General features: G+C 41.5%; 1 protein-coding gene across 1 annotated transcript in view; it reads right to left on the minus strand.

The window, feature by feature from the left end:
• Positions 1–13122, minus strand: part of LOC122792927 (spectrin beta chain, non-erythrocytic 1-like) — a 1986067-nt gene that overhangs the window by 1565973 nt on the left and 406972 nt on the right. The gene's annotated exons all lie outside the window — the stretch shown is intronic.

A 13122-nucleotide genomic window follows, 5' to 3' on the forward strand; every position in this document is an offset into this window, starting at 1 on the left:
GCAAAGAAATAAGCTAAAATGAGTTGTTTTTCTTGTAAGGAATTTGCTGACCAGAAAGGAATGCACAGAAGCTACTTTGGTCCAGGCACAGGCCTATCTTGGGACTGACCTCTGACCAAGGAGGAGTGCATAGATGTTACCTTGATGTAGGCACCAACTTATCTTGTGTCTGACTTTTTACCATCTAAGGCTCCACTGAGTGAATTTATAGCCTTGACTGAAATTCCTTGTCTAGTAACCAGCTGCTGAGTATGCATGAAAGAGGGTATAAAAACCCATGTAAAGTGTGTAGAAATTAGACTGCTGACAACCAAGAACTTTTTGTGGCAGATCTCCATGCATGTTAAATAAACTCTTTTTCGCGTACCTTTTTTTGCTGCGTGATTCTTCCAGTATATGTTAAGAGTATTAAAAATCTTTTGACATTTCTGGCGCCCAACGTGGGGCCACCTCTTCACGGTACGAATCGCATAAGAGGGACTGAAAAACCTGTACAGGAAGGGAGAGCGAATCTCGGCTCCCTTGAATGGAAAGACCTCCGAAGAAGTCGTAAGTAGAGGCCAGTCACTCTTAGATTCGATCCGTGGACGGTGATGAACGAGGGAAGATCCGCAGTAAGGTAAGCTTTTTTTGTAAAAGTTTTTTATTTAAAAGGGACTAGTCATAAAGGAATTTCTTTTGTTTAAAATTTTACAAAAGACCGGTAGAGATCTCAGGAAAAGGAAACAGTTTTTCTTTTAAATAAGAAAAATGGGAACAGGAAGCAGTTGTTGTGTTAGGAAGGGCTGCTTAAATAAAAGGACTGAGGATGAGGAATATATGTTTAAATTACATCCAAAAAACTTGAAATATATAAAAAAATGGAAGAAAGACTATGGGTTTAGTGGTACCTTGAATAAATCAGAATGTCAAAATCTAGTGAGAGACCTGAGGGACACAGGAGGTAAGGTTAAAAACAAAAAGGTAGGATTTCCTCAAGCACAGAAATGGTTAGAAGAAGCTAATAAGAGACATAGGAACAATTTTCAAATAAGGAGATGGTGGCTCGAGTGCAAAAGATGCATTTTTGTCGAAAAGAGGATGATGAGACATCTGTTGCCTGTCGAGACCAACAGCCCCTTGTATCCCGAAGTTAGAAAAGACATGGTTAGTCCACCCAAGTATCAGGAAAATGACACAGAGAATCAGGATAAAACTGTACCCTCTGTAGTACTGACAAAACAAGTAGGTGAAACCCTGGAACTCCGAAACCGTAATATAGATAAATCAGAATGGACGCGTAAGGAAGCTGAAATGCAAGAAGATGAATTAAATATAGTATCTGCAGACTCATATCCCCTTATAGAAGTAGCAAATCCACAAGCAGGAACACCCGGTCAAGGTCCCACTATTTTAGTTTACCGACCCTGGGCACGGGAAGACATCCGAAAAGCTGTGGAGGGCATACCACACCCAAAATTAGACATGACCAAGTTTTGTGAAGATATTGCAGGCATGATAGAAAGTTACAAGCTAAATGCCGTAGAGCTGGAGCAAGTAGTTCGACAAATTTTGGGTCCCGACTGGCACCTGGTCTGTGGGGACTGGGACCCCATAACCAGGGAAGATGATAGACCACTTGCCTACAATTCAGACTCCTACCAAAAGCAGGTTAAGGATTTACTAGACCGTATTATGGAAAAATGGAAGCCTAGGGCAGACTGGACCTGTATCAATAGATGTGTACAAGAAGACGATGAAAAAGTAGACAACTACTTGCACAGACTTACCCAGTGCTTTGATAACCACAGTGGAATAGACAAACCACCCAATCAAGAAAAGGATTCACCTTATGAACAACAGTTAAAAAATGCCTTTTTAAAAGGATGTAGGACTGCAATCAGTAACTTCATTCACAAACATATGATAGATCATAGGACGGCACGTCTGCAACCCTTACTGGAGTATGCAAGACATGCAGAAAAATATTTAGAAGAAAGGAAAAAGAAACAAGCTCAAACCTTTACCGTGAGTGAAGATGGGACACTTATGCTATTGCAAGGTCCAACTAACAGGGGTAGAGGAAGGGGCAGAGGCAGGGGCAGAGGAAGAGGGAATGTGGGACATTCTGAAGACTATGAAGGCAGACAGAAAAGAGGAGAATGTTTCAAATGTGGCAGAAAGGGACATTTTGCCAGGGATTGCCGGTCTTCTGAAAGAACTAAAACCACCCGGATCACGAGTCAGCATGACTATATGATGGTGCTGGAGGTGAATCAGACCGGGACAAAAAAGCTGAGGGGACAGACCCGATAAGGCGGAGTGAAGAGGAAGCTTTTGAGGGCGTAAGCGAAGAGGGTAAGGAGAATCGCAGGATGGGAGAATGAAATGACTGATTTTTCAGACAAAGGTGAATATCAGGTTGTTAATTTAACAGCGCTTGCTGTAACTATGCAGCTAGAGGCACAACCGGTTATCACACTTCAAGTGGAAGGGAAGGATGTAGAATTTTTGTGTGATTCAGGGGCCTCCAGGACCCTGCTAAAAACCTCTGCAGTGCCATCTGATGTAACTTCTGATGACTATGTATTAGTCAAGGCAGCCAATGGCCGCATTTATAAAGAACCACTATCTAAACCCTTATGGTTTACGGACCCTGAAACTAACCAAACTATTAGATTTCAAGTCATTATTTCCAAAATTTGCCCTGTAAACTTATTAGGGAGAGATTTGATGCATGTGTTTGGCATAGCAGCTGTGCCGACTGCATCAGGGATTCTAGCCAAACGAGTAGAAATTCAAGATGTTATGTTGCAGGTGGGGCAGGGTGATTTACACTACTGGTACAGTAATGATTTTGTCGAAACTGGACCACAAAATGTAGTTAATGAGCTAACTAATTTAGCCTTAAGCAAATATGGCACACAACCGCCAGTGGTAGCTAAACAACTACATTGTACAATGTACTACAGAAAGCATGTAGGACCAGACGACAAATATGAAGAGCAATTCTTTAAACACAAGGTCACAAAATCTTGTTACAAAACCTATATTGGGATAAAGCAGGAAATTCTGCAGTTACATGCAGTCTTACAAAAGATATGCAGTTACTTTTTCAATAATTCTATTGCACATGTCTCTGTAACAAGGGAAGAACAAATGGCATGGTATCTGGTGGGGAGGAAAGTTACTGAATGGGCTAAAATGACGCCAGAACAGTTGGCATGTAAAGGCGCACAGGTACAAAGACTAAATTGGGTCACCCAGGCTAGACCAACAGTGCACCTCCGTGAAGACAGGCTAACGCCACCGGAGGGCCATTCTGACTATATCTCCTAACCCCGCAGGAAGAATTGAAGTTACAATCAGTGCCAGACTCCTTATGGTCCCGGCAACATGACATGGGGCAAATAAGAACAGCAGGACAGGTAAAAATAACTCCAAAACCCGACTTTAGACCTCACAAGCGTCAGTATCCGCTAAGTAAAAGGCAGAAGAAGGCATTCTACCAGTGATCACGGCTCTATTACAAGCTGGGGTTTTAATTCCATGCACAGATTCACCGTGTAACACACCCTTGTTCCCAGTAAGGAAACCGGATGGGACCTGGAGAATGGTACAGGATCTGCAGGCTGTGAATGCTGCTGTGGTACCAAGGGCTCCTATGGTCCCAGATCCATCTGTTTTGTTAAATGATATCCTTCCCACAGATAAGTATTTTTCTGTCATTGATATCAGTAACGCATTTTTTTTTTCCCATCCCTCTACAGGAAACTAGTAGGTTTTGGTTCGCTTTTACGTTCATGAGCAAGCGATACACCTACACAAGGTAAAAGCCCTACAATCTTTTCGCAAGAAATGTCAACAAACCTGGCACAGTTTTAACCGGAGCATGGCTGTCATCTACTGTTATACGTGGACGACATCTTACTGGCTGCACCCACGGAGGCTGTCTGTGAGTCCGAAACTATTCGGTTATTGCATTTCTTGGCGAAAGAGGGACATAAGGTAAACAAATCTAAATTACAATTTTGTAAAGCTGAAGTACGATATCTAGGCTATACCATTTCAAATGCTGGTAGACAACTGGATAGCTGTAGAAAAGAAGCTATTTTACAGGCACCAATGCCCAGTACAAAAAAGAAATGATGTCATTTTAGGAATAACTAACTTTTGTCGTAGTTGGATTCCCAATTATGCAGAGGAAGTGAGTCCACTTTCAGAACTTATTTTGCACTTCCCATGGCAGCACATGACGCTGAAATGGACAGATAAGGCAATACAGGCATTTACTAGGGTAAAGCAACTGATAGCAGGATCTGCAACACTTAGCTTCCTGACTATACAAAACCTTTGTTCAGACAGTAGATTGTAAGCAGGGCTTTATGACATCGGTTCTTTTGCAAATTTATGGGGATAAGTTGAGGCCATTAGCTTTTTATTCCAGTAAACTGGACACAGTGGCACGATCGTTGCCACACTGTGTACAAGCAGTAGTCGCAGCTGCACTGGCGTGCAGGCGTCTGCAACCCTAGTTTTGTTTCATGACCTTACTTTACGGGTACCGCACTCTGTCGGTAATACTTCTACAGGATAAAGTTACCTTTCTCTCTCCTAGCAGACACTTGTCCTGCATGACAACATTACTATCACAACCACACATGACCATTGAGCGATGCACCACTCTAAATCCAGCCACGCTGTTACCTACAGCTGATGACGGTGCCCCTCACGTATGTTTAGACTTAATACACTCTAATGTCTTGCCAAGACCAGACCTTAAGGATCAGCCTTTGGCAAATTCAGATTGGACCCTGTTCGTAGATGGGTCAGCATGTAAGAATGAGGCAGGTATTACACAAGTGGGTTATGCAGTCACAACTGAGACTAAGGTACTAGAGGCAAAACCTCTCCCCAGGAATCTGTCCGCAGTTGCTGAATTGATTGCTTTGACCAGAGCATGTACCATTTCCAAGGATAAGGCAGTTACTATCTACACAGATAGTCAGTATGCTTTTTCCACGGTCCATGTCTTTGCACAGCAATGGAAAAATAGGGGAATGGTTACTGCCTCAGGAAAGGAAATAACCCACAAGGATTTAATTCTTAACCTCTTACAAGCTGTCCAACTGCCACGGGGATTGGCCATCTGTCAGCACACACAAATGCCAAGGATCCAGTATCACTTGGAAATGCACTAGCTGACAAAACTGCAAAAGTGTAGCCTTAACCTCTACTTTTGCACTCGAGACCACACAGAAGGAACTTCATCCTACAGATAAATTTGATCTACAAACTTTACAAGTAATGCAGGAACTTAGTACAGTTCAGGAAAAACAGCGATGGGTTAAATATGGGGCTATTCAAAAGCAAGGAGTTTTTGTAGGTCCAAATGATAAGTATGTTTTGCCAACAAACCTTTTTAGGTATGCCTCATTAGTGACGCATGGCCCATCTCATCTGGGCCCTGCTGCTATGGTTCAAATGACCCAGCAAATTTTCTGGACCAAGGGCTTTATAGCATATGCTAAACGATTTTGTTTGTCGTGCCTGCTTTGTGCATGATACCATGGTGGTGGGGTACGAATCACTCCAGCAGCTTTCCCGCTGCCTCCGTATCCATTTCACACAATCTGTATGGATTTTATTGAACTAACCCCTGTTCAACAAAAGCGATTTGTATTAGTCATTATTGATGCTTTTACAAAATGGGTTGAAGCTTTTCCAGTAACACATCCAGATGCCCTGTCGGTAGCCAAGGCCCTTACGAATAATATTATCCCTCATTTTGGGCTACCCACACGCATCTATTCTGATAACGGCACACATTTTGTAAACCAAGTTATTCAAAAGCTGGCTGCCGTTTTTCAGATTGACTTAAAACATCACTGTGCCTACCACCCACAGTCAGCAGGGTTGGTTGAATGCCATAATGGCATTCTCAAAGGCAAGTTACGTAAACTCATGGCCGAGACACATCAGTCTTGGATAAACTGCTTACCTCTGGCACTCCTGTCCATGCGTACCACTCCCACTTCAAAAGGGGTCACACCATTTGAACTACTATATGGGAGACCTTATTACGCCGCAGTGGCAAGGTCTTTTGCCTGCGGAACGTGAGGGGGTGAAGAGATAGCAGATTACATGAGGAAAATGCTGACAAAACTAACACTTCTCTAACGAATGATTATTTTTCAGATCAGAAGAACAACAGGATCCTGGAAGTGAAGGCTGGCAGTGGGTGTGGATTAAAATTGTAAAAGAAAACGTGGGCCTCCGAAGTGGGAAGGTCCATACCAGGTTTTGATTTCGACACCCACAGCAGTTCGAATAAAGGAGCGAACATCTTGGATCCACCTGACACATTGCAAGATTGTCAGGAAATTTGAGTTGGAAAAGAATTTGAGTTCCCCTGAGGAACACTGATTAGTAGTAATCCTGTTTTTGTATGAACTTTTCTGACTGTTGTAGCAATGCAGGAAAATATTGGAAGGGACAGCCTTTCCCACAAAGGCATTGTAGAATAATTTTGTTATTAGTGATTGTAAGTGTTGTTTTTCTGTTGTGGCCATTTTATTTTCACAAACTAGCCAAACAAAGAGAGATGAAAATACAGCTTGGCATCCACCTTTTAACACGTATCAGGCTATTAAATATGCATATGCTTTGTCTTTTAATGTTTCAAATTGTTGGATATGCACAGCTATCCCGACTGTACATGGTGGTCTGATGTTAGGTACAGTCCCTTTGGGGGCAAATGATACATGGACCAATTTACTATTTGAGACTTCAAAGGTAGCCGTAAAGGACAAAATAGCATTACCCCTCATGGGTCGTCAGAATGGAACTGTATGTTTCCAGAGATCTGGAAAAATTAAGGTTGGATGGAGTCAATGTAATGTAACCATAATTCATAACTGTACATTAGATGGGCACTGTGCAACAAGTTTCAAGCCTATAAGAGTGCTTATTAATAGTACAGGGCTTATTAATGTCACAAGTTTTGTTGAAAAAATGTTATCTGTGTATGATCTTTTGTTTAAAGGGATACAAGACAAAGGAAATCATTCTATTCCAGTAAATATCACTCTTAAAGTGAATGACTGTTATTTTGTTTGTGGTAAAAAAGCATACAAATGGTTACCAAGGAATTGGTCAGGCAGTTGTTTTTTGGGTTATTTGGCACCAGCTATAAGACATTCATTTACTCTTCCCCAAGGTAAAATACGAAATGTACGTGCTGTGAATAAACCTGTTAATCCCGTAGGTAATATTGATGCATCCTGGATCTATCATCACGATTTGGCCCACAGTAGCAGCAAGGGACTGTCACACATGGACTTGGGCGATGATGTCATTTCTTGGGCTGGTATTCTTCCAGCCTATGGGACAGTAAAATCTATTTGGGAGCTCAGAAAACTGTCAAAACTGTTAGAAACTCTGAGCAATGCAACTTTTCTGCACTAGAGTTGGTGACGGATGAGCTAACTGCAATGAGGACTGTAGTGTTGCAGAATCGGATGGCGCCGATTTCACCCTAGCTGGAGAAAGGAGGTACTTGCGCTCTTATCCAGGAGGAGTGTTGTTCTTTCATTCCTGACAATGAGCACGATATAGACAGTCATTTGGAGATCTTACAACAAGTTTCTGAACTTACAAAACCAGGACAGAATCCATTGACTGACTTTTTCCAGAATTGGTTTGGAAATTGGGGAACAGTATTTTTGAATGTCTTAATTGCTGTATGTATTGGTGCCATTATATTCCTACTGTTGGGTTGTTGCTGCATTCCTTGCATCCGAATGATAATATCAAGTGTATTGTCTGCCAATGCAACTAAAGCTTATTATTCTGAATATACAGGAAATGAACTGTGTTAAAACCTGTATGAATAAAATGTATTACTGGGGATACAAAGTGTTGTGAGAGGGGAAATGTAGTCAGCATCTCTGTGTTCAACATCTTTGTATCCTGTAGAGGCAGGGTTAAAATGTGAAACTGCATTATGCAAAGAAATAAGCTAAAATGAGTTGTTTTTCTTGTAAGGAATTTGCTGACCAGAAAGGAATGCACAGATGCTACTTTGGTCCAGGCACAGGCCTATCTTGGGACTGACCTCTGACCAAGGAGGAGTGCATAGATGTTACCTTGATGTAGGCACCAACTTATCTTGTGTCTGACTTTTTACCATCTAAGGCTCCACTGAGTGAATTTATAGCCTTGACTGAAATTCCTTGTCTAGTAACCAGCTGCTGAGTATGCATGAAAGAGGGTATAAAAACCCATGTAAAGTGTGTAGAAATTAGACTGCTGACAACCAAGAACTTTTTGTGGCAGATCTCCATGCATGTTAAATAAACTCTTTTTTGGCCTACCTTTTTTGCTGCGTGATTCTTCCAGTATATGTTAAGAGTATTAAAAATCTTTTGACAATTTGTTAATCAGGTATACTCGCTAGACTCAACTACCTCTTTTCAGTGGTCACCATGCAGCATTGTCCATTTAAGTGACTTGATCACAGTAATACAGCAGGCAAATGGAGGCCAAAGGTTTCAAACTTAGTATCATTAGCAGTTTATAAGCTTAATTCTCTCCAGTAAACTTCCAGACATGCAAATTCCGACTTACATGAAGAACATTAAAAAGACTACAGGAGATATTTTCTAGGTTTACCTTTACATTGTTGAAAATCATATTGTCGATCGTCTTTTTGTGCGAACTGAAAGGACGAATTCTGCATGTCGAATGTCACCAAAGTTCAAAAAATCAGCAAATCGAACAGCAGATTCACTGATTTTTAAACCACACCCCCTACTTTAATATACTAACTCCGAGATTGCACTACAGTGGGAAAGGGTCCATTCCCGATCCCTACTACAGTGCAATCTGCACCCAAATGGCCGAATCTGCAATGAGTAAATGTCACTGTGCATTCGCTCACTGCACATTCCAAGTATTTTTTTTTACTTTTTGGAATCTTGAAAAAGTCCTTTCGATCTTTTGGCGTTCTCACATGTGCAGTACGCACATATAAAGGTAACCCTATTTTCTACTCACTCTTCTCAGTCAAATTCAGTACTAAATCATTAGATAAGCCTAGATTTGCAAAGAGAGAAACAGAACATCTCCATAAAATAAAGTTAAATTATGACAAGTAGGACAGTAGGAGCCTGCCAAGTCTAGTTATCTTGCTTAAAACTGGGGAAAAAAGTCTCCCTCTCAGAATATAGGTTCCCAGCCATCTGGCTAGTGTACTGACACTGTGCTGATTTTTAGCTCTAGAGACCACAACTTATTCGGCTCTTTACAGACTTCTTTTCCAACAATTTTGTAAGAATGCACATCTACTCTCTCTCTAACACACACACACACACACACACACATATGGATGGAGTGCAGCATGAACATACATAAGATGACAGCATTTAGTCTCTAAGATCCAGAAAGAGTCTGAGGTCCTTTGTTTTCTTTGGCAAAAAAGAATATGGAATAACATTCTAAACATTTCCAGTATGTGAAAGACTCCTGAAGGGCTCTTCTGAGCATATATTTCTTTGGGTTATCTGACAATGGCAACAATGGAATTCAGGGGAGAGGGTATTTTTCCACATTTGGACATGGAGTGAAAACCACTTCATGAATGCCTCCATAGTCGGACATCCGGTAAGGAGTCAGAATTCCTGAAATCTGTCTTAAAGCTGACTGCATCCTTCTAATTATTGCCAGGGATCTTGGTTGCACAATCTTTGACAATGCTGGGAGGTTGACTTGAGAGTTATCCATTCAGAGCAGCCTACTGTTGCTGCTGTAGGACACGATGAAGCCATCGTGTTGGGTTCTATGCATCCCAGTAAAGATAACTTGTGTAGGGTGGAATTTAATACCCAAAATAGTGACGGCATGAGCCTGTCCTTTCATGTTTTGAAGTACTCAGCGACTTTGGGACCAAAACAAAGTGGTACCCTGAAGGGAATTTCCAAAATTTGCCATGGTGAACTTGGCAAACAGAGAGAAGTACAGCCAGGACTGCTGGAACGCACTGCCACTGGATTCAGCTACCATAGTAGCTCCTTTCACCATGTATTTTTAGATGGAACAAACAGCTTCCTGGTTCCATATCTTCTCCTTTAGTGGACTGTCTAGAAACTGTTGTCCTGCACATTGTAGTTTATCATCAATGTTTAATGGAATTGCAACTTATGGGTAAGGTAGTTTACTTCCTGGAGAGACAAAGTGGAAGACATAAAAACAGCACTTTGCAAACTTGTCAGTAAGCCTAGACTCCTTGTTAGGGATTAGGAATGGATAACAGCGCTGTAAGAATTGAAAGACCAGTACAGGGCCACTACAGATACAGTTACATCCACCCAAGCTAACATATTCATTTGGAAATTGGAAAACCAGGTCCATATCCTTGAGAACAGAAGCCACTGTAATGGGGTCTTTAAATATGTTGTTTAAAGGACAGACTAGCCAAGAGGTACAATAGATGAACCAACAGGCCTTTTGTAGTCTGTACTCACATAGGAAATGGGTTCAGAATGCAAGATCCTTCGATATTTGGAGAAATTCTCCAAATACAGGATCATCTGGAAAGACATTAGGGGCCCTCTTGTCACCGTCCAGGTCCTCTCTACAACAGCACAAGACTGGTTCTAGGTGGTTTATCTACGCTAAACACTTCTGAATCTCTTTTCTGGAGGTGCAGAACAACAACAGCCTAAACTCCTCTTATATAGGGAGAGAAATAAGAAAAGTAAAAGGCTAAGGTAATGGGGTAGGGTGTTGGGTCTGCCAAAAAGGCGAGGGTAACTGTGTATGCTGTACAAGCATACCTTAAGTGAAGCTGAAGGTATTGTATATTGTTGGTTTTTTTGAAGGGGTCAGGCAGGAGAAACAAATCCTGCTACTGGAAAAATAGTACTGGAACCACAGATATTAAAGGAATATAAGTACAAAGGCATCCAAGAAGCACAGTAGAAACCCTGGCATTGGTAAACTAGACACCAGAAAGGCTGCTGTTGAAATTGCAAAAGTTGATTAGACAAATATTAAAAGAAAATCTGTACCAGAAGATCTGACATTAGAACATATATCAATGGAAAAACAGACACTAGTGAGACTAGAATCAGGCATGCTAGGCAGAGCTGTAACCATGGGAAATGGTGCAAAGACTGATGAAGGCACTAGTAACACCAAAAAAGCCAGCACTAGTGAAAAACTGTCACTTAACAGGAAATGGTGCACCAATGTAGGAGCTGCAGCTATCAAGAAAGCAGTGGAGACTTGCACAGAAGTGCTGGATGGAGTAATAGACTACACTGACTAACGTGGAGGGGATTTTGATAGAACCCCCCCCCAAGAAGACATGAGGCAGAACCACTGCCTTGGGAAAACATGCATTTCAAATAAAGTGCTGAAAGAGCCCAGGAAAGTAAGAAGGTTTGAAATAACTTTCTGTGCCTGGTAGTGTCACTGAATATAACAGAAAGTTCACTCCAGGGATCATTCCAATTGCCCTGCTGGATATGGGCACTGTGAACTAACATCGAGTGGCACTGTGTCTGGGCACTTTTTTGGGGGCTATGCTTGTAAAAGCTCCAGGGCCATTAGCCTAGTACACGCCTATGAACCTATGAACTCCACGTAAATTCCATAATGACTAAACTTCATGAGTTTTGTGCAAATAGTATAAACATTCAATGTGCTCACTGAAAGGTGAAATGGCCTTACTTGTCCATGGGCAAATTAGGTAAAGTGAGTTGGCATTATGAGCAGATTAGGGAGGGCCTAGGTCTAAAACACAACTAGAAAGATGAGACAACCCCTTCTAAAGAAGATAAATATTTTGAATTGTTCATGACTGATGTAGATATTGACAAAGAAGAGAAAATAGCTCACACTTACTGAAAGTAATCCACTCACAAATATACAACAAACCAATGATGTATAAACAGGCATCTTGGGTCGATTTTTTCATACTGATGCTGAGAACAGAAGAGAACTGGAAATAAAAGATATACATATTGCACTATGGCAAAGGAAGTGTCTGCCATATGGTTCAAATGCCTGTGGTGCAAGTCTTAAAGGTTTCAAAGATGGATCTCTATTTATCAAATCGGTATTTTACTGAAGTTTTTTTTTCTTTGTCCCAAAGAAAGAAAGAAAAATAAGACAAATTTCAGACTTGTGAATCCTGAAGAAGTATACAAAAAACTAAAAATACAAGACAGTACTGCTACAAGCATTGTTACTATTCCTACAACAGCACACCTTTTTAGTTAATCTGGATATGCAGAGTAACCACGTTCCCATTCTAATCACAAAAACCCACACAAAATGCCTGAGGTTTGAGAGGTGCAGCACTCACTTTTAATTTACTGCGTTGCCTTCTGGTAGTTCTATAACATCAGGCCACTTACAATGTCAAACTCCAATATGTCTGTACCTTAAGCTGAAGGGAGTTAGTATTTATCATTATCTGAATGATACTGGACGGCCCTAATTGTCTTTGGTTAGATGGACATATTTTACAGATCAGCACCGACTACCCCTGTCCATGAGGGACATGGGTGGCACCCCCGAGGTGAATCTGCAGTCACCCATCAATTTGCCCAAGTTGCACTTGAATAGGGTCATTGAGGAGCTCTGCTTCACAAGTTTATTCCAGCGACAATCTCTGTGAGACATACCCATCTCTCCAGCATGTTTCGTTAATGTCACTGGCAAGGTTGAGATCCCTAAAGCGAGTGAATCTAGTGCCAATTTGATTTGCAGATGTGCAGCATTTCCATCAGATCAGGGTCAGAGACTGCCCTGTAGGCAAAGCACAAGCTGCCTGTCAGTAGCCTATATGATACAGTGAACAGTGACAGGGCTTTCAGTCTATGCACCTAGTTCATGGTTTGGAGGCCCTGTATCTTTTAGTGAGAAACCTCGGTGGTCTCTCCAGTTGCTGCAGGTGTCTGGTGAGATACATGTAGAAGGGAGCATTGTACTCTATTAATGGTCTGATTAGGGTCAAGTAAATTGGGGTTATAACATCTGGATTCAATGCTTACACTTATGAGACGTGCAATGTAGAAGGCTTTCCTTACCAGCGTGGAAACCTACTGGTCAAAGTTCAGATTACTGTCAACCTGT

The sequence above is a fragment of the Protopterus annectens genome, chromosome 2.part0 (genome assembly GCF_019279795.1).
Source record: "Protopterus annectens isolate FY-2018-M chromosome 2.part0, PAN1.0, whole genome shotgun sequence".
Taxonomy (NCBI): domain Eukaryota; kingdom Metazoa; phylum Chordata; order Ceratodontiformes; family Protopteridae; genus Protopterus; species Protopterus annectens.